General features: G+C 46.8%; 1 pseudogene; it reads right to left on the reverse strand.

Moving 5' to 3' along the window:
- Positions 1-24,961, reverse strand: part of LOC135563131 (far upstream element-binding protein 1-like) — a 48,787-nt pseudogene that overhangs the window by 13,645 nt on the left and 10,181 nt on the right.

The raw sequence follows: 24,961 nt of genomic DNA on the forward strand, positions 1-24,961 counted from the left end.
TAGCTGACAGCTAGACACCAATATCACTAGACACCAATATCACTAGACACTAATATCACTAGACACTAATATCACTAGACACTAATATCACTAGACACCAATATCACTAGACGCCAATATCACTAGACAACTAGCTGACAGCTAGACACCAATATCACTAGACACCAATATCACTAGACACTAATATCACTAGACACAATATCACTAGACACCAATATCACTAGACACCAATATCACTAGACACCAATATCACTAGACACCAATATCACTAGACACCAATATCACTGACAGATATCACTAGACACCAATACAACTAGCTGACAGCTAGACACCAATATCACTAGACACCAATATCACTAGACACTAATATCACTAGACACCAATATCACTAGACACCAATATCACTAGACACCAATATCACTAGACAACTAGCTGACAGCTAGACACCAATATCACTAGACACCAATATCACTAGACAACTAGCCTACAGCTAGACACCAATATCACTAGACACCAATATCACTAGACACCAATATCACTAGACACCAATATCACTAGACACCATATCATCACTAGACACTAGACACCAATATCACTAGACACTAATATCACTAGACACTAATATCACTAGACACCAATATCACTAGACACCAATATCACTAGACAACTAGCTGACAGCTAGACACCAATATCACTAGACACCAATATCACTAGACACCAATATCACTAGACAACTAGCCTACAGCTAGACACCAATATCACTAGACACCAATATCACTAGACACTAATATCACTAGACACTAATATCACTAGACACTAATATCACTAGACACCAATATCACTAGACACCAATATCACTAGACACTAATATCACTAGACACCAATATCACTAGACGCCAATATCACTAGACAACTAGCTGACAGCTAGACACCAATATCACTAGACACCAATATCACTAGACACTAATATCACTAGACACTACTATCACTAGACACCAATATCACTAGACACCAATATCACTAGACAACTAGCTGACAGCTAGACACCAATATCACTAGACACCAATATCACTAGACACCAATATCACTAGACAACTAGCCTACAGCTAGACACCAATATCACTAGACACCAATATCACTAGACACCAATATCACTAGACACCAATATCACTAGAAAACTAGCCTACAGCTAGACACCAATATCACTAGACACCAATATCACTAGACACCAATATCACTAGACAACTGGCCTACAGCTAGACACCAATATCACTAGACACCAATATCACTAGACAACTAGCCTACAGCTAGACGCCAATATCACTAGACACCAATATCACTAGACAACTGGCCTACAGCTAGACGCCAATATCACTAGACACCAATATCACTAGACACCAATATCACTAGACACCAATATCACTAGACACCAATATCACTAGACAACTGGCCTACAGCTAGACGCCAATATCACTAGACACCAATATCAATAGACACCAATATCACTAGACACCAATATCACTAGACAACTAGCTGACAGCTAGACACCAATATCACTAGACACCAATATCACTAGACAACTAGCCTACAGCTAGAGGCCAATATCACTAGACACCAATATCACTAGACACCAATATCACTAGACACCAATATCACTAGACACCAATATCACTAGACACCAATATCACTAGACACCAATATCACTAGACACCAACATCACTAGACATCAATATCACTAGACACCAATATCACTAGACACCAATATCACTAGACACCAATATCACTAGACACCAATATCACTAGACAACTAGCTGACAGCTAGACACCAATATCACTAGACACCAATATCACTAGACACCAATATCACTAGACACCAATATCACTAGACAACTAGTTGACAGCTAGACACCAATATCACTAGACACCAATATCACTAGACACCAATATCACTAGACACCAATATCACTAGACAACTGGCCTACAGCTAGACGCCAATATCACTAGACACCAATATCAATAGACACCAATATCACTAGACACCAAGATCACTAGACACCAATATCAATAGACACCAATATCACTAGACACCAAGATCACTAGACAACTGGCCTACAGCTAGATCCATGATTAGTGCAGGGTTTAAGTTCAATGTTGTTCAATTCAATTGTTAAATGCTTAATATTGTCAAATAACACTGTTATACATAATTACTGTTGGAAAGAAAGGTAGTTGACTGTGTGTGTTAGTGACCATCATGTTTTAAGGCACATTGTAGTCTAGTCTAGTAGGTTCACTGTGTGTTGACTGTGTGTTGACTGTGTGTGTTAGAGTGACCATCATGTTTTAAGGCACATTGTCGTCTAGTCTAGTAGGTTCACTGTGTGTTGACTGTGTGTGTTAGAGTGACCATCGTGTTTTAAGGCACATTGTAGCCTAGTCTAGTTGTTTCTCTCTCTCTTTGGCATTTCTCTGGTTTTGAGCCCCCACTTCCTGCTCTCTCATGTTGCCCACCTCTCCCTCCACCCCACTAAAGGGGCCCCCTGCAGAGACGAAAGCTGGGGTTAGTCCTCTGCTACTCTGTTGTCAGGCTGGACACACAGGCACATGAAACAGACTGTGTGATGCTGTTCCGATGAAAGGTGTCTGAAGGGCGACAGGGAGCTAGATGGGGAGTCTGACCTCACAGCTCTGCTGTAGTCTAAACCATCATCTAAAGGCCTCCTGATAATCCCCTCCCTGTTACCTCCCTGTTACCTCCCTGTCCACCTCCCTGTTACCTCCCTGTCTACCTCCCTGTTACCTCCCTGTCTACCTCCCTGTTACCTCCCTGTCCACCTCCCTGTTACCTCCCTGTCTACCTCCCTGTTACCTCCCTGTTAACTCCCTGTCTACCTCCCTGTTACCTCCCTGTCTACCTCCCTGTTACCTCCCTGTCTACCTCCCTGTTAACTCCCTGTTAACTCCCTGTCTACCTCCCTGTTACCTCCCTGTCTACCTCCCTGTCTACCTCCCTGTTACCTCCCTGTCTACCTCCCTGTTACCTCCCTGTCCACCTCCCTGTTACCTCCCTGTCTACCTCCCTGTTACCTCCATGTCTACCTCCATGTCTACCTCCCTGTCTACCTCCGTGTTACCTCCCTGTCTACCTCCCTGTCTCCCTCCCTGTCTACCTCCCTGTCTACCTCCCTGTTACCTCCCTGTTTACCTCCCTGTCTACCTCCCTGTTAACTCCCTGTTACCTCCATGTTTACCTCCCTGTCTACCTCCCAGTTACCTCCCTGTTACCTCCATGTTTACCTCCCTGTCTACCTCCCTGTTACCTCCCTGTTACCCATGTTTCTCCCCTGTCTACCTCCCTGTTACCTCCATGTCTACCTCCCTGTCTACCTCCCTGTTACCTCCCTGTCTACCCCCCTGTCTACCTCCCTGTTACCTCCCTGTTACCTCCATGTTTACCTCCCTGTCCAACTCCCTGTTACCTCCCTGTTACCTCCATGTTTACCTCCATGTCTACCTCCATGTTACCTCCCTGTTACCTCCCTGTTCTACATGTCTACCTCCCTGTTACCTACATGTTACCTCCCTGTCTACCTCCCTGTCTCTCTCCCTGTTACCTCCCTGTTACCTCCCTGTTACCTCCCTGTTACCTCCCTGTTACCTCCCTGTCTACCTCCCTGTTACCTCCCTGTCTACCTCCCTGTTACCTCCCTGTTACCTCCCTGTCGACCTCCCTGTTACCTCCCTGTTACCTACATGTCTACCTCCCTTTACCTCCCTGTTACCTCCCTGTCTACCTCCCTGTCTACCTCCCTGTCTACCTCCCTGTTAACTCCCTGTTAACTCCCTGTCTACCTCCCTGTTACCTCCCTGTCTACCTCCCTGTCTACCTCCCTGTTACCTCCCTGTCTACCTCCCTGTTACCTCCCTGTCCACCTCCCTGTTACCTCCCTGTCTACCTCCCTGTTACCTCCATGTCTACCTCCATGTCTACCTCCCTGTCTACCTCCGTGTTACCTCCCTGTCTACCTCCCTGTCTCCCTCCCTGTTACCTCCATGTCTACCTCCCTGTTACCTCCCTGTCTACCTCCCTGTCTACCTCCCTGTTACCTCCATGTCTCTCTCCCTGTTACCTCCCTGTCTACCTCCCTCCTGTCTACCTCCCTGTTACCTCCCTGTCTACCTCCCTGTCTACCTCCCTGTTAACTCCCTGTCTACCTCCCTGTTAACTCCCTGTCTATCTCCCTGTTACCTCCATGTCTACCTCCCTGTCTACCTCCCTGTTACCTCCCTGTCTACCTCCCTGTTACCTCCCTGTTTACCTCCCTGTCTACCTCCCTGTTAACTCCCTGTCTATCTCCCTGTTACCTCCATGTTTACCTCCCTGTCTACCTCCCAGTTACCTCCCTGTTACCTCCATGTTTACCTCCCTGTCTACCTCCCTGTTACCTCCCTGTTACCTCCATGTTTACCTCCCTGTCTACCTCCCTGTTACCTCCATGTCTACCTCCCTGTCTACCTCCCTGTTACCTCCCTGTCTACCTCCCTGTCTACCTCCCTGTTACCTCCCTGTTACCTCCATGTTTACCTCCCTGTCCAACTCCCTGTTACCTCCCTGTTACCTCCCATGTCTACCTCCATGTTACCTCCCTGTTACCTCCCTGTTACCTACATGTCTACCTCCCTGTTACCTACATGTCTACCTCCCTTTACCTCCCTGTCTACCTCCCTGTCTCTCTCCCTGTTACCTCCCTGTTACCTCCCTGTTACCTCCCTGTTACCTCCCTGTTACCTCCCTGTCTACCTCCCTGTTACCTCCCTGTTACCTCCCTGTCTACCTCCCTGTTACCTCCCTGTTACCTACATGTCTACCTCCCTTTACCTCCCTGTTACCTCCCTGTCTACCTCCCTGTTACCTCCCTGTCTACCTCCCTGTTACCTACATGTCTACCTCCCTTTACCTCCATGTTACCTCCATGTCTACCTCCCTGTCTACCTCCCTTTACCTCCCTGTCTACCTTCCTGTCTACCTCCCTGTTACCTCCCTGTTACCTACATGTCTACCTCCCTGTTACCTCCCTGTCTACCTCCCTGTTACCTCCCTGTCTACTCCCCTGTCTACCTCCCTGTTACCTCCCTGTCTACCTCCCTGTTAACTCCCTGTCTACCTCCCTGTTACCTCCCTGTCATGGAACGGGCAGAGATCATGGAACAGGCAGTCCTTCCCCGGGAGGAAGAGCAGCTCCGTCTTGCCGAGGTTCAGCTTGAGGTGGTGATCCGTCATCCACACTGATATGTCTGCCAGACATGCAGAGATGCGATTCGCCACCTGGTCATCAGAAGGGGGAAAGGAGAAGATTAATTGTGTGTCGTCTGCATAGCAATGATAGGAGAGACCATGTGAGGTTATGACAGAGCCAAGTGACTTGGTGTATAGCGAGAATAGGACAGGGCCTAGAACAGAGCCCTGGGGGACACCAGTGGTGAGAGCACGTGGTGTGGAGACGGATTCTCGCCACGCCACCTGGTAGGAGCGACCTGTCAGGTAGGACGCAATCCAAGCGTGGGCCGCGCCGGAGATGCCCAACTCAGAGAGGGTGGAGAGGAGGATCTGATGGTTCACAGTATCGAAGGCAGCCGATAGGTCTAGAAGGATGAGAGCAGAGGAGAGAGAGTTAGCTTTAGCAGTGCGGAGCGCCTCCGTGATACAGAGAAGAGCAGTCTCAGTTGAATGACTAGTCTTGAAACCTGACTGATTTGGATCAAGAAGGTCATTCTGAGAGAGATAGCGGGAGAGCTGGCCAAGGACGGCACGTTCAAGACTACCTCCCTGTTACCTCCCTGTCTACCTCCCTGTTACCTCCCTGTTACCTCCATGTTTACCTCCATGTCTACCTCCATGTTACCTCCCTGTTACCTCCCTGTTACCTACATGTCTACCTCCCTGTTACCTACATGTCTACCTCCCTTTACCTCCCTGTCTACCGCCCTGTCTACCTCCCTGTTACCTCCCTGTTACCTCCCTGTTACCTCCCTGTCTACCTCCCTGTTACCTCCCTGTCTACCTCCCTGTTACCTCCCTGTCTACCTCCCTGTTACCTCCCTGTCTACCTCCCATTACCTCCCTGTTACCTCCCTGTTACCTCCATGTTACCTCCCTGTCTACCTCCCTGTTACCTCCCTGTTTACCTCCATGTCTACCTCTCTGTCTACCTCCCTGTCTACCTCCCTGTTACCTCCCTGTTTACCTCCATGTCTACCTCCATGTCTACCTCCCTGTCTACCTCCCTGTTACCTCCCTGTTACCTACATGTCTACCTCCCTGTTACCTCCCTGTCTACCTCCCTGTTACCTCCCTGTCTACCTCCCTGTCTACCTCCCTGTCTACCTCCCTGTTACCTCCCTATCTACCTCCCTGTTACCTCCCTGTCTACCTCCCTGTCTACCTCCATGACTACCTCCATGTTTACCTCCCTGTTACCTCCATGTTTACCTCCCTGTTACCTCCATGTCAACCTCCATGTTACCTCCATGTCTACCTCCATGTTACCTCCCTGTTAACTCACTGTCTACCTCCATGTCTACCTCCATGTCTACCTCCCTGTCTACCTCCCTGTTTACCTCCCTGTTACCTCCATGTTTACCTCCCTGTCTACCTCCCTGTTACCTCCCTGTTACCTCCATGTTTACCTCCATGTCTACCTCCATGTTACCTCCCTGTTACCTCCCCGTCTACCTCCCTGTTACCTACATGTCTACCTCCCTGTTACCTCCCTGTCTACCTCCCTGTCTACCTCCCTGTTACCTCCCTGTTACCTCCCTGTTACCTCCCTGTTACCTCCCTGTTACCTCCCTGTTACCTCCCTGTTACCTCCCTGTCTACCTCCCTGTTACCTCCCTGTTACCTCCCTGTTACCTCCCTGTCTACCTCCCTGTTACCTCCCTGTCTACCTCCCTGTTACCTCCCTGTCTACCTCCCTGTTACCTCCCTGTTACCTCCCTGTCTACCTCCCTGTTACCTCCCTGTTACCTCCCTGTTAGCTCCCTGTTACCTCCCTGTCTACCTCCCTGTCTACCTCCCTGTTACCTCCCTGTTACCTCCCTGTCTACCTCCCTGTCTACCTCCCTGTTACCTCCCTGTCTACCTCCCTGTCTACCTCCCTTTACCTCCCTGTCTACCTCCCTGTTACCTCCCTGTTATCTCCCTGTTACCTCCCAGTTTACCTCCCTGTCTACCTCCCAGTTACCTCCCTGTCTACCTCCCTGTCTACCTCCCTGTTACCTCCCTGTCTACCTCCCTGTCTACCTCCCTGTTACCTCCCTGTCTACCTCCCTGTCTACCTCCCTGTTACCTCCCTGTCTACCTCCCTGTTACCTCCCTGTCTACCTCCCTGTCTACCTCCCTGTCTACCTCCCTGTTACCTCCCTGTCTACCTCCCTGTTACCTCCCTGTCTACCTCCCTGTCTACCTCCCTGTTACCTCCCTACCCCTGTCTACCTCCCTGTTACCTGTTACCTCCATGTCTACCTCCCTGTCTACCTCCCTGTTACCTCCCTGTCTACCTCCCTGTTACCTCCCTGTCTACCTCCCTGTCTACCTCCCTGTTACCTCCCTGTCTACCTCCCTGTCTACCTCCCTGTCTACCTCCCTGATACCTCCCTGTCTACCTCCCTGTTACCTGTTACCTCCCTGTTACCTCCCTGTTACCTCCCTGTCTACCTCCCTGTCTACCTCCCTGTTACCTACATGTCTACCTCCCTTTACCTCCCTGGCTACCTCCCTGTCTACCTCCCTGTTACTTGTGGCTAGAGAACACCATGGCTAGAGAACACCATGGAACACCATGGCTAGAGAACACTATCGCTAGAGAACACCATGGAACACCATGGCTAGAGAACACCATGGAACACCATGGCTAGAGAACACCGTGGAACATCATGGCTAGAGAACACCATAGAACACCATTGCTAGAGAACACCATGGAACACCATGGCTAGAGAACACCTTGGCTAGAGAACACCATGGCTAGAGAACACCTTGGCTAGAGAACACCATGGCTAGAGAACACCATGGCTAGAGAACACCATGGAACACCATGGCTAGACAACATCATGGAACACCATGACTAGAGAACACCGTGGATAGAGAACACCTTGGCTAGAGAACCCCATGGAACACCATGGCTAGAGAACACCATGGAACATCATGGCTAGAGAACACCATAGAACACCATTGCTAGAGAACACCATGGAACACCATGGCTAGACAACACCATGGAACACCATGACTAGAGAACACCGTGGATAGAGAACACCTTGGCTAGAGAACCCCATGGAACACCATGGCTAAAACCACAGGATACATTAGAGGGGACTGTGATAAAACCACAGGACACATTAGAGGGGACTGTGATAAAACCACAGGACACATTAGAGGGGACTGTGATAAAACCACAGGACACATTAGAGGGGACTGTGATAAAACCACAGTTGAAAACAATGCAGATATTATCACACAATTACGTGGAAATAACCTGCTGATCTTTCCTGACATTTTCCTGTTTTCAAATACACCTTTCCCATATTCATGTCGTTTGACATGTTTTCTTATTATCCTTGTTATGAACATGGGGACTTGGTTGCCGTTTGTATCTGTGCTAGAATAGTTAAAATAACAAACACAGAGCCTACAGTATGTTGTGAAATGAGAACGAAGAGAGAGCCTACAGTATGTTGATAAATGAGAACAAACACAGAGCCAACAGTATGATGTGAAATGAGAAGGAACACAGAGCCAACAGTATGATGTGAAATGAGAACAAACACAGAGCCTACAGTATGATGTGAAATGAGAACACAGACCCTACAATATGATGTGAAATGAGAACGAACACAGAGCCTACAGTATGATGTGAAATGAGAACACAGACCCTACAATATGATGTGAAATGAGAACGAACACAGAGCCTACAGTATGATGTGAAATGAGAACGAACACAGAGCCTACAGTATGATGTGAAATGAGAACAAACACAGACCCTACAGTATGTTGATAAATGAGAACGAACACAGAGCCAACAGTATGATGTGAAATGAGAACGAACACAGAGCCTACAGTATGATGTGAAATGAGAACACAGACCCTACAGTATGATGTGAAATGAGAACGAACACAGAGCCTACAGTATGATGTGAAATGAGAACGAACACAGAGCCTACAGTATGATGTGAAATGAGAACACAGACCCTACAGTATGATGTGAAATGAGAACGAACACAGAGCCTACAGTATGATGTGAAATGAGAACAAACACAGAGCCTACAGTATGATGTGAAATGAGAACAAACACAGACCCTACAGTATGTTGATAAATGAGAACGAACACAGAGCCAACAGTATGATGTGAAATGAGAACGAACACAGAGCCTACAGTATGATGTGAAATGAGAACACATACAGAGCCTACAGTATGATGTGAAATGAGAACGAACACAGAGCCAACAGTATGATGTGAAATGAGAACGAACACAGAGCCTACAGTATGATGTGAAATGAGAACACACACAGAGCCTACAGTATGATGTGAAATGAGAACGAACACAGAGCCTACAGTATGATGTGAAATGATAACGAACACAGAGCCTACAGTATGATGTGAAATGAGAACGAACACAGAGCCAACAGTATGATGTGAAATGAGAACACAGACCCTACAGTATGTTGTGAAATGAGAACAGTATGTTGTGAAATAAGAACACAGACCCTACAGTATGATGTGAAATGATAACAGAACACAGAGCCTACAGTATGATGTGAAATGAGAACACAGACCCTACAGTAAATGAGAACACAGAGAAATGAGAACACAGACCCTACAGTATGTTGTGAAATGAGAACACAGACCCTACAGTATGCTGTGAAATGAGAAGGAACACAGTGAAATGAGAACACAGACCCTACAGTATGTTGTGAAATGAGAACACAGACCCTACAGTATGTATGCTGTGAAATGAGAAGAACACAGACCCTACAGTATGATTGAAATGAGAAAAGATGTTGTGAAATGAGAACACAGACCCTACAGTATGTTGTGAAATGAGAACACAGACCCTACAGTATGTTGTGAAATGAGAACACAGACCCTACAGTATGTTGTGAAATGAGAAGGAACACAGACCCTACAGTATGATGTGAAATGAGAACACAGACCCTACAGTATGTTGTGAAATGAGAACACAGACCCTACAGTATGTTGTGAAATGAGAACACAGACCCTACAGTATGATGTGAAATGAGAACACAGACCCTACAACGTGATGTAACTGTAAGTCCTTTTTTTTGGACCACAACTTGATTTTGACAAACAAATCTGTCCAAAACTAAATCTGTGCGTCCCTCCGTTGAATTTAGAAACACTTAGAAATAAATGATAGTCCACCCGTTTTTAATAATTTTTAGATTAGAAGTTCACTAGTCACATGTACAGGGTTACAGCTGTAATTACAGAGTACAGGGAAAGTCTTAAACTCCGAACTCCAACAATGAAAGACAAAGACAGAAAATCAACACAAGTCATAATAAAGAATATATATATAAAACATAAATCAAATATGTAAAGAATAAAATATAGATCAAATATACGCAAAATATATATAAATAGTTTCATTCTGTTTGTTCAAAGCCCTCACTCAGCCAATAGTCTCATTCTGTTTGTTCAAAGCCCTCACTCAGCCAATAGTCTCATTCTGTTTGTTCAAAGCCCTCACTCAGCCAATAGTCTCATTCTGTTTGTCTCAGCCCTCACTCAGCCAATAGTCTCATTCTGTTTGTTCAAAGCCCTCACTCAGCCAATAGTCTCATTCTGTTTGTTCAAAGCCCTCACTCAGCCAATAGTCTCATTCTGTTTGTTCAAAGCCCTCACTCAGCCAATAGTCTCATTCTGTTTGTTCAAAGCCCTCACTCAGCCAATAGTCTCATTCTGTTTGTCTCAGCCCTCACTCAGCCAATAGTCTCATTCTGTTTGTTCAAAGCCCTCACTCAGCCAATAGTCTCATTCTGTTTGTTCAAAGCCCTCACTCAGCCAATAGTCTCATTCTGTTTGTTCACAGCCCTCACTCAGCCAATAGTCTCATTCTGTTTGTTCACAGCCCTCACTCAGCCAATAGTCTCATTCTGTTTGTTCAAAGCCCTCACTCAGCCAATAGTCTCATTCTGTTTGTTTACAGCCCTCACTCAGCCAATAGTCTCATTCTGTTTGTTCAAAGCCCTCACTCAGCCAATAGTCTCATTCTGTTTGTCACAGCCCTCACTCAGCCAATAGTCTCATTCTGTTTGTTCAAAGCCCTCACTCAGCCAATAGTCTCATTCTGTTTGTCTCAGCCCTCACTCAGCCAATAGTCTCATTCTGTTTGTTCAAAGCCCTCACTCAGCCAATAGTCTCATTCTGTTTGTTCACAGCCCTCACTCAGCCAATAGTCTCATTCTGTTTGTTCAAAGCCCTCACTCAGCCAATAGTCTCATTCTGTTTGTTCACAGCCCTCACTCAGCCAATAGTCTCATTCTGTTTGTTCACAGCCCTCACTCAGCCAATAGTCTCATTCTGTTTGTTCAAAGCCCTCACTCAGCCAATAGTCTCATTCTGTTTGTTCAAAGCCCTCACTCAGCCAATAGTCTCATTCTGTTTGTTCACAGCCCTCACTCAGCCATAGGTTAGCTAAGTAGCTTTTAATTGCTCACTGTAGTGTCCTCTCTTTGAAAGTGGCTTCAAATCCAATGTATTATTATAATCACTACAGACTCTTATTTTGTTGTCTCTCTGTCTGTCCAGTTTGATATGTGTCCTAAAAGCCAGTGTGTGTCCACTCTGGGCCACCGTACTGCCCTGTTCCACTGGGACCCCTGTAATGTCCTCCTCACAGACAGGGCAGTCAGAAGGACTGCATGATGTAGTATGTAGGACGTCAGTTGATTTGGTTATTTGTCCCACACACTCAAAGGTTTGTAGTCTTTAATGGACATGATGTGGAGGAAAATACTGATGTCTAGGGTTCGTTCCCCAGTCAAAGATAATGGATGAATACTGATGTCTAGGGTTCGTTCCCCAGTCAAAGATAATGGATAAATACTGATGTCTAGGGTTCGTTCCCCAGTCAAAGATAATGGATAAATACTGATGCCTAGGGTTCGTTCCCCAGTCAAAGATAATGGATAAATACTGATGTCTAGGGTTCGTTCCCCAGTCAAAGATAATGGATGAATACTGATGTCTAGGGTTCGTTCCCCAGTCAAAGATAATGGATAAATACTGATGTCTAGGGTTCGTTCCCCAGTCAAAGATAATGGATCAATACTGATGTCTAGGGTTCGTTCCCCAGTCAAAGATAATGGATGAATACTGATGTCTAGGGTTCGTTCCCCAGTCAGGTGGCTGTTTCAAAGTTAATGGATAAATACTGATGTCTATGGTTCGTTCCCCAGTCAAAGATAATGGATGAATACTGATGTCTATGGTCCGTTCCCCAGTCAAAGATAATGGATGAATACTGATGTCTAGGGTTCGTTCCCCAGTCAGGTGGCTGTTTCAAAGATAATGGATAAATACTGATGTCTATGGTTCGTTCCCCAGTCAAAGATAATGGATGAATACTGATGTCTAGGGTTCGTTCCCCAGTCAGGTGGCTGTATCAAAGATAATGGATAAATACCGATGTCTAGGGTTCGTTCCCCAGTCAAAGATAATGGATGAATACTGATGTCTAGGGTTCGTTCCTCAGTCAAAGATAATGGATAAATACTGATGTCTAGGGTTCGTTCCCCAGTCAGGTGGCTGTATCAAAGATAATGGATAAATACTGATGTCTAGGGTTCGTTCCCCAGTCAAAGATAATGGATGAATACTGATGTCTAGGGTTCGTTCCCCAGTCAAAGATAATGGATAAATACTGATGTCTAGGGTTCGTTCCCCAGTCAAAGATAATGGATGAATACTGATGTCTAGGGTTCGTTCCCCAGTCAGGTGGCTGTATCAAAGATAATGGATGAATACTGATGTCTAGGGTCCGTTCCCCAGTCAAAGATAATGGATAAATACTGATGTCTAGGGTTCGTTCCCCAGTCAAATATAATGGATAAATACTGATGTCTAGGGTTCGTTCCCCAGTCAAAGATAATGGATAAATACTGATGTCTAGGGTTCGTTCCCCAGTCAAAGATAATGGATCAATACTGATGTCTAGGGTTCGTTCCCCAGTCAAAGATAATGGATAAATACTGATGTCTAGGGTTCGTTCCCCAGTCAAAGATAATGGATAAATACTGATGTCTAGGGTTCGTTCCCCAGTCAAAGATAATGGATAAATACTGATGTCTAGGGTTCGTTCCCCAGTCAAAGATAATGGTTAAATACTGATGTCTAGGGTTCGTTCCCCAGTCAGGTGGCTCTTTCAAAGATAATGGATAAATACTGATGTCTAGGGTTCGTTCCCCAGTCAGGTGGCTGTTTCAAAGATAATGGATAAATACTGATGTCTAGGGTTCGTTCCCCAGTCAGGTGGCTGTATCAAAGATAATGGATGAATACTGATGTCTAGGGTTCGTTCCCCAGTCAGGTGGCTCTATCAAAGATAATGGATGAATACTGATGTCTAGGGTTCGTTCCCCAGTCAGGTGGCTCTATCAAAGATAATGGATGAATACTGATGTCTAGGGTTCGTTCCCCAGTCAGGTGGCTGTATCAAAGATAATGGATAAATACTGATGTCTAGGGTTCGTTCCCCAGTCAGGTGGCTGTATCAAAGATAATGGATAAATACTGATGTCTAGGGTTCGTTCCCCAGTCAGGTGGCTCTATCAAAGATAATGGATAAATACTGATGTCTAGGGTTCGTTCCCCAGTCAAAGATAATGGATAAATACTGATGTCTAGGGTTCGTTCTCCAGTCAGGTGGCTGTATCAAAGATAATGGATAAATACTGATGTCTAGGGTTCGTTCCCCAGTCAGGTGGCTCTATCAAAGATAATGGATGAATACTGATGTCTAGGGTTCGTTCCCCAGTCAGGTGGCTGTTTCAAAGATAATGGATAAATACTGATGTCTAGGGTTCGTTCCCCAGTCAGGTGGCTGTTTCAAAGATAATGGATAAATATTGATGTCTAGGGTTCGTTCCCCAGTCAGGTGGCTGTATCAAAGATAATGGATAAATATTGATGTCTAGGGTTCGTTCCCCAGTCAGGTGGCTCTATCAAAGATAATGGATAAATATTGATGTCTAGGGTTCGTTCCCCAGTCAGGTGGCTGTATCAAAGATAATGGATAAATACTGATGTCTAGGGTTCGTCCCCCAGTCAGGTGGCTGTATCAAAGATAATGGATAAATACTGATGTCTAGGGTTCGTTCCCCAGTCAGGTGGCTCTATCAAAGATAATGGATAAATACTGATGTCTAGGGTTCGTTCCCCAGTCAGGTGGCTCTATCAAAGATAATGGATAAATACTGATGTCTAGGGTTCGTTCCCCAGTCAAAGATAATGGATAAATACTGATGTCTAGGGTTCGTTCTCCAGTCAGGTGGCTGTATCAAAGATAATGGATAAATACTGATGTCTAGGGTTCGTTCCCCAGTCAAAGATAATGGATAAATACTGATGTCTAGGGTTCGTTCTCCAGTCAGGTGGCTGTATCAAAGATAATGGATAAATACTGATGTCTAGGGTTCGTTCCCCAGTCAGGTGGCTCTATCAAAGATAATGGATGAATACTGATGTCTAGGGTTCGTTCCCCAGTCAGGTGGCTGTATCAAAGATAATGGATAAATACTGATGTCTAGGGTTCGTTCCCCCATCAAAGATAATGGATAAATACTGATGTCTAGGGTTCGTTCCCCAGTCAGGTGGCTGTATCAAAGATAATGGATGAATACTGATGTCTAGGGTTCGTTCCCCAGTCAGGTGGCTGTATCAAAGATAATGGATGAATACTGATGTCTAGGGTTCGTTCCCCAGTCAGGTGGCTGTATCAAAGATAATGGATGAATACTGATGTCTAGGGTTCGTTCCCCAGTCAAAGATAATGGATGAATACTGATGTCTAGGGTTCGTTCCCCAGTCAGGTGGCTGTTTCAAAGATAATGGATCAATACTGATGTCTAGGGTTCGTTCCCCAGTCAGGTGGCTGTATCAAAAATAATGGATAAATACTGATGTCTAGGGTTCGTTCCCCAGTCAGGTGGCTGTATCAAAGATGGCGGTGAAATGAATATTTCTTACTCAAGCCGTTTACCATTGAATGAAAATGGAAAAATTGTTGAGACAGTTCCAGTCTCCTTGGGGTGGATCTCCCATAGACACCTATGCGATATAGCAGCTAGGTCTGGTCCCCTTGATTACTACAATGATTACTACAATGGGGAGGAAGAATGTGTGGTGTTGTGAATCTGGACGGCCAGATAGATGGCAACAATAACAAGAAGCTGCCATGTGGGGAATCGTAAGTGGCTCGTTTCAGCTTGTTACCGTGTCATGTTTTTAGGTGTTTTGACTAATTTCATGTCAATTCTAATATGGCCAACCCCCCCCAAAAAATCACGCGCTAGCTAACCAACAACTGTAACGATGTATTTGAGATACAACAACTGCTCATTGTGCAAATGTATTTATGTTTTCAATAAACACTGGAGACTTAATATAGTTTACATGTTGTCAACAATCTAAGCCAACCCGGTCTGTTTTGTCCCATAGTTGAGCACGCGTTGGTTTTGTTGTTAATAAACAACTAACCAGTCTGTATGAGCCAGAGAAAAGGACCGAGTGAGAGGTTTCGCTTTCTCTTCAGTCTCAGGTGGTGTCCCTGGTAGTAGTGATGACAGGAGCTGACCACTAGATGGCTCTAGAGAGCTATTCTCTACCTAGTACTCAACATACATCCCATTCTCTACCTAGTACCCAACATACACCCCATTCTCTACCTAGTACCCAACATACATCCCATTCTCTACCTAGTACCCAACATACATCCCATTATCTACCTAGTACTCAACATACACCCCATTCTCTACCTAGTACCCAACATACACCCCATTCTCTACCTAGTACCCAACATACATCCCATTCTCTACCTAGTACCCAACATACATCCCATTATCTACCTAGTACTCAACATACACCCCATTCTCTACCTAGTACCCAACATTCCCTCTGCTGTCTACTACTCAATACGCATTCTGTGTGTGTACGGGTGTGTGGGTATGCGTGTGTGTGTGTGTGTACAGGTTATTATGTGTGTGTGTGTGTGTGTGTGTGTACGGGTTATTATGTGTGTGTGTGTGTGTGTGTGTGTGTGTGTGTGTACGGGTATGTGTGTGTGTACAGGTTATTATGTGTGTGTGTGTGTGTGTGTGTGTACGGGTTATTATGTGTGTGTGTGTGTGTGTGTGTGTGTGTGTGTGTGTGTGTGTGTGTGTGTGTGTGTGTGTACGTGTGGGTGTGCATACAGTACCAGTTAAAAGTGTGGACACACCTACTCATTCCAGGGTTTTTCTTTATTTGTACTGTTTTCTACATTGTAGATTAATAGTGAAGACATCAACACTATGGAATAACACATTATGGAATCATGTAGTAACCAAAAAAGTGTTAAACCAATCAAAATATATTTTATATTCTTCAAAGTAGCCACCCTTTGCCATGATGACAGTGTTGCACACTCTAGGCATTCTCTTAACCAGCTTCATGAGTTAGTCACCTGGAATGTATTTCAATTAACATTTGTGTCTTGTTAAAAGTTCATTTCTTTAATTTATTTTCTTACATTTACATTTACATTTAAGTCATTTAGCAGACGCTTCTTAATGCGTTTGAGAAGATCAAATAAAAGACAAACGACAATCCATCATTACTCTATGACATGAAGGTCAGTCAATCCGGAAAATTTCAGACGCAAAAACCATCAAGCGCAAGGATGAAACTGACTCTCATGAGGACCGCCACAGGAAAGGAAGACCCAGAGTTACCTCTGATGCAGAGGAGAAGTTCATTAGAGTTACCAGCCTCAGAATGCAGCCCAAATAAATGCTTCACAGAGTTCAAGTAACAGACACATCTCAACATCAACTGTTCAGAGGAGACTGTGTGAATCAGGCCTTCATGGTCAAATTGCTGCAAAGAAACCACTACTAAAGGACACCAATAAGAGGAAAAGACGTGCTTGGGCCAAGAAACACAAGCAATGGACATTAGACCGGTGGAAATCTGTCCTTTGGTCTGATGAGTCCGACTTTGAGATTTTTGTTTTAAAAAAAAAAAAAAAATATTTTACCTTTATTTTACTAGGCAAGTCAGTTAAAGAACAAATTCTTATTTTCAATGACGGTCTAGGAACAGTGGGTTAACTGCCTGTTCAGGGGCAGAACGACAGATTTTGTACCTTGTCAGCTCGGGGATTTGAACTTGCAACCTTTCGGTTACTAGTCCAATGCTCTAACCACTAGGCTACCCTGCCGGCCCGCTGTGTCTTTGTGAGACAAAGAGAAGGTGAACGGATGATCTCTGCATGTGTGGTTCCCAACGTGAAGCATGGAGGAGGAGGTGTGATGGTGCTTTGTGAGACACAGAGTAGGTGAACGGATGATCTCCACATGTGTGGTTCCCACTGTGAAGCATGGAGGAGGTGTAATGTCTTTGTGAGACGCAGAGAAGGTGAACGGATGATCTCCCAATGTGTGGTCCCCACCGTGAAGCACGGAGGAGGAGGAGGTGTGATGTCTTTGTGAGACTTATAGTAGGTGAACGGATGATCTCCGCATGTGTGGTTCCCAACGTGAAGCATGGAGGAGGAGGTGTGATGTCTTTGTGAGACGCATAGTAGGTGAACGGATGATCTCCGCCTGTGTGGTTCCCACCGTGAAGCATGGAGGAGGAGGTGTGATGTCTTTGTGAGACGCAGAGTAGGTGAACGGATGATCTCCGCATGTGTGGTTCCCACCGTGAAGCACGGAGGAGGAGGTGTGATGTCTTTGTGAGACGCATAGTAGGTGAACGGATGATCTCCGCATGTGTGGTTCCCAACGTGAAGCATGGAGGAGGAGGTGTGATGTCCATAGTAGGTGAACGGATGATCTCCGCCACCGTGAAGCATGGAGGAGGAGGTGTGATGTCTTTGTGAGACGCAGAGTAGGTGAACGGATGATCTCCACATGTGTGGTTCCCACTGTGAAGCATGGAGGAGGTGTAATGTCTTTGTGAGACGCAGAGAAGGTGAACGGATGATCTCCCAATGTGTGGTCCCCACCGTGAAGCACGGAGGAGGAGGAGGTGTGATGTCTTTGTGAGACGCATAGTAGGTGAACGGATGATCTCCGCATGTGTGGTTCCCAACGTGAAGCATGGAGGAGGAGGTGTGATGTCTTTGTGAGACGCATAGTAGGTGAACGGATGATCTCCGCCTGTGTGGTTCCCACCGTGAAGCATGGAGGAGGAGGTGTGATGTCTTTGTGAGACGCAGAGTAGGTGAACGGATGATCTCCGCATGTGTGGTTCCCACCGTGAAGCACGGAGGAGGAGGTGTGATGTCTTTGTGAGACGCATAGTAGGTGAACGGATGATCTCCGCCTGTGTGGTTCCCACCGTGAAGCATGGAGGAGGAGGTGTGATGTCTTTGTGAGATGCAGAGTAGGTGAACGGATGATCTCCACCTGTGTGGTTCCCAACGTGAAGCATGGAGGAGGTGTGATGGTGCTTTGTTGGTGACACTGTCTGTGATTTCAAGGCACACTTAACCAGCATGGCTACCACATCATTCTGCATGGCTACCACAGCATTCTCAGCGATACACCATCCCATCTGGTTTGCGCTTAGTGGGACTACAATTTGTTTTTCAACAGGAAATGACCCAACACATCTCCAGGCTGTGTAAGGGCTATTTGACCAAGAAGGAGAGTGATGGAGTGCTGCATCAGATGACCTGGCCTCCACAATCATCCGACCTCAACCCAATTGAGATGGTTTGGGATGGACCGCAGAGTGAAGGAAAAGCAGCCAAAAAATGCTCAGCATATGTGGGAACTCCTTCAAGACTGTTGGATAAGCATTCCAGGTGAAGCTTGCCAAGAGTAGTAGTGCACTACATAGGGAATAGGGCTCTGGTCTAAAGTAGTGCACTATATAAGGAATAGGGCCCTGGTCTAAAGTAGTGTCCTATATAGGGAATAGGGCTCTGGTCTATAGTAGTGTTCTATATAGGGAATAGGGCTCTGGTCTATAGTAGTGCACTATATAGGGAATAAGGCTCCGTTCTAAAGTAGTGCACTATATAGGGAATAGGGCCCTGGTCTATAGTAGTGCACTATATATATTATAGACCAGGTTATATCCTTCCTGTTTGGCCCTGTCCGGGGGTGTCCTCGGATGGGGCCACAGTGTCTCCTGACCCCTCCTGTCTCAGCCTCCAGTATTTATGCTGCAGTAGTTTATGTGTCGGGGGGCTAGGGTCAGTTTGTTATATCTGGAGTACTTCTCCTGTCCTATTCGGTGTCCTGTGTGAATCTAAGTGTGCGTTCTCTAATTCTCTCCTTCTCTCTTTCTTTCTCTCTCTCGGAGGACCTGAGCCCTAGGACCATGCCCCAGGACTACCTGACATGATGACTCCTTGCTGTCCCCAGTCCACCTGGCCATGCTGCTGCTCCAGTTTCAACTGGCCTGGGCCCTAGGACCATGTCCCAGGACTACCTGACATGATGACTCCTTGCTGTCCCCAGTCCACCTGGCCATGCTGCTGCTCCAGTTTCAACTGTTCTGCCTTACTATTATTCAACCATGCTGGTCATTTATGAACATTTGAACATCTTGACCACGTTCTGTTATAATCTCCACCCGGCACAGCCAGAAGAGGACTGGCCACCCCACATATGCTCTCTCTAATTCTCTCTTTCTTTCTCTCTCTCGGAGGACCTGAGCCCTAGGACCGTGCCCCAGGACTACCTGACATGATGACTCCTTGCTGTCCCCAGTCCACCTGACTGTGCTGCTGCTCCAGTTTCAACTGTTCTGCCTTATTATTATTCGACCATGCTGGTCATTTATGAACATTTGAACATCTTGGTCATGTTCTGTTATAATCTCTACCCGGCACAGCCAGAAGAGGACTGGCCACCCCACATAGCCTGGTTCCTCTCTAGGTTTCTTCCTAGGTTTTGGCCTTTCTAGGGAGTTTTTCCTAGCCACCGTGCTTTTACACCTGCATTGTTTGCTGTTTGGGGTTTTAGGCTGGGTTTCTGTACAGCACTTTGAGATATCAGCTGATGTACGAAGGGCTATATAAATAAATTTGATTTTGATTTGATTTGATATAGGGAATAGGGCTCTGGTCTATAGTAGTGCACCAGATAGGGAATAGGGTCCTGGTCTATAGTAGTGCACTATATAGGGAATAGGGCCCTGGTCTATAGTAGTACCACTATATAGGGAATAGGGCCCTGGTCTATAGTAGTGCACTATATAGGGAATAGGGCTCTGGTCTAAAGTAGTGTACTATATAGGGAATAGGGCTCTGGTCTATAGTAGTGCACTTGTCATTCCAATCTCCTCTGCATTAGCGTAGCCTCTTCTCTAGCCTGTCAACTATGTGTCTGTCTATCCCTGTTCTCTCCTCTCTGCACAGACCATACAAACGCTCCACACCGCATGGCCGCGGCCACCCTAATCTGGTGGTCCCAGCGCGCACGACCCACGTGGAGTTCCAGGTCTCCGGTAGCTTCTGGAACTGCCGATCTGCGGCCAACAAGGCAGAGTTCATCTCAGCCTATGCCTCCCTCCAGTCCCTCGACTTCTTGGCTCTGACGGAAACATGGATCACCACAGACAACACCGCTACTCCTACTGCTCTCTCTTCGTCCGCCCACGTGCTCGCACACCCCGAGAGCTTCTGGTCAGCGGGGTGGTGGCACCGGGATCCTCATCTCTCCCAAGTGGTCATTCTCTCTTTCTCCCTTACCCATCTGTCTATCGCCTCCTTTGAATTCCATGCTGTCACAGTTACTAGCCCTTTCAAGCTTAACATCCTTATCATTTATCGCCCTCCAGGTTCCCTCGGAGAGTTCATCAATGAGCTTGATGCCTTGATAAGCTCCTTTCCTGAGGACGGCTCACCTCTCACAGTTCTGGGCGACTTTAACCTCCCCACGTCTACCTTTGACTCATTCCTCTCTGCCTCCTTCTTTCCACTCCTCTACTCTTTTGACCTCACCCTCTCACCTTTCCCCCTACTCACAAGGCAGGCAATACGCTCGACCTCATCTTTACTAGATGCTGTTCCTCCACTAACCTCATTGCAACTCCTCCAAGTCTCCGACCACTACCTTGTATCCTTTTCCCTCTCGCTCTCATCCAACACTTCCCACACTGCCCCTACTCGGATGGTATCGCGCCGTCCCAACCTTCGCTCTCTCTCCCCCGCTACTCTCTCCTCTTCCATCCTATCATCTCTTTCCTCTGCTCAAACCTTCTCCAACCTATCTCCTGATTCTGCCTCCTCAACCCTCCTCTCCTCCCTTTCTGCATCCTTTGACTCTCTATGTCCCCTATCCTCCAGGCCGGCTCGGTCCTCCCCTCCCGCTCCGTGGCTCGACGACTCATTGCGAGCTCACAGAACAGGGCTCCGGGCAGCCGAGCGGAAATGGAGGAAAACTCGCCTCCCTGCGGACCTGGCGTCCTTTCACTCCCTCCTCTCTACATTTTCCTCCTCTGTCTCTGCTGCTAAAGCCACTTTCTACCACTCTAAATTCCAAGCATCTGCCTCTAACCCTAGGAAGCTCTTTGCCACCTTCTCCTCCCTCTTGAATCCTCCCTCCCCCTCCCCCTCCTCCCTCTCTGCAGATGACTTCGTCAACCATTTTGAAAAGAAGGTCGACGACATCCGATCCTCGTTTGCTAAGTCAAACGACACCGCTGGTTCTGCTCACACTGCCCTACCCTGTGCTCTGACCTCTTTCTCCCCTCTCTCTCCAGATGACATCTCGCGTCTTGTGACGGCCGGCCGCCCAACAACCTGCCCGCTTGACCCTATCCCCTCCTCTTCTCCAGACCATCTCCGGTGACCTTCTCCCTTACCTCACCTCGCTCATCAACTCATCCCTGACCGCTGGCTACGTCCCTCCTGTCTTCAAGAGAGCGAGAGTTGCACCCTTCTGAAAAAACCTACACTCGATCCCTCCGATGTCAACAACTACAGACCAGTATCCCTTCTTTCTTTTCTCTCCAAAACTCTTGAACGTGCCGTCCTTGGCCAGCTCTCCCGCTATCTCTCTCAGAATGACCTTCTTGATCCAAATCAGTCAGGTTTCAAGACTAGTCATTCAACTGAGACTGCTCTTCTCTGTATCACGGAGGCGCTCCGCACTGCTAAAGCTAACTCTCTCTCCTCTGCTCTCATCCTTCTAGACCTATCGGCTGCCTTCGATACTGTGAACCATCAGATCCTCCTCTCCACCCTCTCCGAGTTGGGCATCTCCGGCGCGGCCCACGCTTGGATTGCGTCCTACCTGACAGGTCGCTCCTACCAGGTGGCGTGGCGAGAATCCGTCTCCTCACCACGTGCTCTCACCACTGGTGTCCCCAGGGCTCTGTTCTAGGCCCTCTCCTATTCTCGCTATACACCAAGTCACTTGGCTCTGTCATAACCTCACATGGTCTCTCCTATCATTGCTATGCAGACGACACACAATTAATCTTCTCCTTTCCCCCTTCTGACGACCAGGTGGCGAATCGCATCTCTGCATGTCTGGCAGACATATCAGTGTGGATGACGGATCATCACCTCAAGCTGAACCTCGGCAAGACGGAGCTGCTCTTCCTCCCGGGAAGGACTGCCCGTTCCATGATCTCGCCATCACGGTTGACAACTCCATTGTGTCCTCGTCCCAGAGCGCTAAGAACCTTGGCGTGATCCTGGACAACACCCTGTCGTTCTCAAATAACATCAAGGCGGTGGCCCGTTCCTGTAGGTTCATGCTCTACAACATCCGCAGAGACGACCCTGCCTCACACAGGAAGCGGCGCAGGTCCTAATCCAGGCACTTGTCATCTCCCGTCTGGATTACTGCAACTCGCTGTTGGCTGGGCTCCCTGCCTGTGCCATTAAACCCTACAACTCATCCAGAACGCGCAGCCCGTCTGGTGTTCAACCTTCCCAAGTTCTCTCACGTCACCCCGCTCCTCCGCTCTCTCCACTGGCTTCCAGTTGAAGCTCGCATCCGCTACAAGACCATGGTGCTTGCCTCACGGAGCTGTGAGGGGAACGGCACCTCAGTACCTCCAGGCTCTGATCAGGCCCTACACCCAAACAAGGGCACTGCGTTCATCCACCTCTGGCCTGCTCGCCTCCCTACCACTGAGGAAGTACAGTTCCCGCTCAGCCCAGTCAAAACTGTTCGCTGCTCTGGCCCCCAATGGTGGAACAAACTCCCTCACGACGCCAGGACAGCGGAGTCAATCACCACCTTCCGGAGACACCTGAAACCCCACCTCTTTAAGGAATACCTAGGATAGGATAAAGTAATCCTTCTCCCCTCCCCCTTAAAAGACCTAGATGCACTATTGTAAAGTGGCTGTTCCACTGGATGTCATAAGGTGAAAGCACCAATTTGTAAGTCGCTCTGGATAAGAGCGTCTGCTAAATGACTTAAATGTAAATGTATATAGGGAACAGGGCTCTGGTCTATAGTAGTGTACTATTTAGGGAATAGGGCCCTGGTCTATAGTAGTGCACTATATAGGGAATAGGGCTCTGGTCTATAGTAGTACCACTATATAGGGAATAGGGCTCTGGTCTATAGTAGTGCACTATATAGGGAATAGGGCTCCGTTCTAAAGTAGTGCACTATATAGGGAATAGGGCTCTGGTCTATAGTAGTACCACTATATAGGGGACAGGGCACTGGTCTATAGTAGTGCACTATATAGGGAATAGGGCTCTGGTCTATAGTAGTGCACTATATAGGGAATAGGGCCCTGGTCTATAGTAGTACCACTATATAGGGAATAGGGCCCTGGTCTATAGTAGTACCACTATATAGGGAATAGGGCCCTGGTCTATAGTAGTGCACTATATACGGAATAGGGCTCTGGTCTATAGTAGTGCACTATATAGGGAATAGGGCCCTGGTCTATAGTTGTGCACTATATAGGGAACAGGGCTCTGGTCTATAGTAGTGTACTATTTAGGGAATAGGGCCCTGGTCTATAGTAGTGCACTATATAGGGAATAGGGCTCTGGTCTATAGTAGTGTACTATATAGGGAATAGGGCCCTGGTCTATAGTAGTACACTATATAGGGAACAGGGCACTGGTCTATAGTAGTGCACTATATAGGGAATAGGGCTCTGGTCTATAGTAGTGCACTATATAGGGAATAGGGCTCTGGTCTATCATAGTACCACTATATAGGGAATAGGGCTCTGGTCTATAGTAGTGCACTATATAGGGAATAGGGCTCTGGTCTATAGTAGTGTACTATATAGGGAATAGGGCTCTGGTCTATAGTAGTGGACTATATAGGGAATAGGGCTCTGTTCTATAGTAGTGTACTATATAGGGAATAGGGCTCTGGTCTATAGTAGTACACTACATAGGGAATAGGGCTCTGGGAATAGTAGTACACTATATAGGGAATAGGGCTCTGGTCTATAGTAGTGGACTATATAGAGAATAGGGCTCTGGTCTATAGTGGTGGACTATATAGAGAATAGGGCTCTGGTCTATAGTAGTACACTATATAGGGAATAGGGCCCTGGTCTATAGTAGTACCACTATATAGGGAATAGGGCCCTGGTCTATAGTAGTGCACTATATAGGGAATAGGGCTCTGGTCTAAAGTAGTGTACTATATAGGGAATAGGGCTCTGGTCTATAGTAGTGCACTATATAGGGAACAGGGCTCTGGTCTATAGTAGTGTACTATTTAGGGAATAGGGCC

Source organism: Oncorhynchus nerka, linkage group LG20, assembly GCF_034236695.1.
Source record: "Oncorhynchus nerka isolate Pitt River linkage group LG20, Oner_Uvic_2.0, whole genome shotgun sequence".
NCBI classification, from domain to species: domain Eukaryota; kingdom Metazoa; phylum Chordata; class Actinopteri; order Salmoniformes; family Salmonidae; genus Oncorhynchus; species Oncorhynchus nerka.